The 1,319-nt window shown below is 47.6% G+C and overlaps 1 long non-coding RNA gene across 1 annotated transcript; it reads left to right on the top strand.

Moving 5' to 3' along the window:
* Positions 1–271: 271 nt before the first annotated feature.
* On the top strand, positions 272–819 carry LOC127751720 (uncharacterized). The gene is made up of 3 exons (XR_008012229.1): positions 272–313; positions 391–513; positions 729–819. It is a non-coding gene; the product is annotated as an uncharacterized LOC127751720 (long non-coding RNA).
* The last annotated feature ends 500 nt before the right edge of the window (positions 820–1,319 follow it).

Here is a 1,319-nt window from a genome sequence, read left to right as displayed (position 1 = left end):
CCTACCCTTACCCTGCTCAACAATACTATAGGCTCCCCGTCCCCCTCCCTGCACAACAATACTATCCTACGCCGGCCGCGCCGGCCCCTGTGCCTGCGCTTTTCAACGCCGCTTGTTCGCTGAAATTGCAAATAACAAGCAACCAGAAACAAATGAAGCTAAATCCGGGAGAAAATTTGAAAACAGACATATTCTTAAATTTGTATCATCTGCTTTCAAGATAGATTCTTGATTTAGATTTTTATAAGGGTACGCATCGTACCTTAAAACGCAAGCAGTGTTACCACCGCCTAAATTTCCCTGCTCACCTCAGGTATTCATGCCCATGCACACGTCTCATAAAAATCTACGAATTAAAACGAAACTCTAGCGAAAAACACCCGTTTTAAGCGTTTTCCTCGCCTAGTACCAGGAGGTGCTCGTGCTCGTCGCGTCGTTGGAGTCGAGGGCGAGGGGTCGACGCGGCCCTGCGTCCTGGCCGTCTTGGCCTGGGCTACCTTCAGACCAGGCTTGGTATAGTGCTGATTGTTTATTGTTTGTGAGACTAGGGGGCGTGGCCCAGCGCATAGTAGTGATGTATTGTATTGTTGGTGGCGGGGGTGAGGACGATGATCTAATGCGCCGCTCCCCCCGCGCGCGCCAAGCGCTAAAATTGCAGAATTTGAATTTGTCCGGTATAGCCGACGGGATCGTCTAAAAAAAAACAAAAAAAACACGTTTTCTCGCAGGGTGCGGCTCTTGCTCAGCGCGGCAAAGGAGGCGGTCGGGGCGGCGGCGGCTTTATAGACACCTGTAGCACACAGTACCCTACAGCAGCAAGTAAGACCTACAGCACACTTAAGATGCCTCATAGACGGTTCCCGCTCTGCGCGTTTCGAGAAGAAGCAAGGAAATCAGGACCGGAACCAGCATGAAAAGTCTGCTTATTTTTCTAATTTAACTGTACAGTTTCACTTAGATGACGTCGGAAAAGTACATGTAACTGTAAAGGTTCATGCACTAGTTTTTACCGCAATTTCAGAACTGTTACCGGTGACGATTTCCTTCATTCCTCTTGAAATGGGCACAGCGGGGACCGTCTATTATCACTTATATATGGGAGGATTTCAAAATAAGCGACATATTTTGCCAACTAAAATCTCAACAAATTGTTCGATTTGCAACCTTTTTCTACGACTTTGAATGCCGCCTTCCATTTTGCCTTTTTTTTTACTTTTTAGCCCGCTCTTTTGCTTAAAAGCTATATAAGCGGGCTTATGCCATCGCCTCTGTGTCTGTCTGTCTGTCCGTTCCCCAAGAAGGACGTGAGCTAGAGGTCT

Source organism: Frankliniella occidentalis, unplaced genomic scaffold (assembly GCF_000697945.3).
Source record: "Frankliniella occidentalis isolate FOCC.00 unplaced genomic scaffold, Focc_3.1 Scaffold774, whole genome shotgun sequence".
NCBI lineage: Eukaryota > Metazoa > Arthropoda > Insecta > Thysanoptera > Thripidae > Frankliniella > Frankliniella occidentalis.
This window is presented reverse-complemented; position numbering and strand designations above follow the sequence as displayed.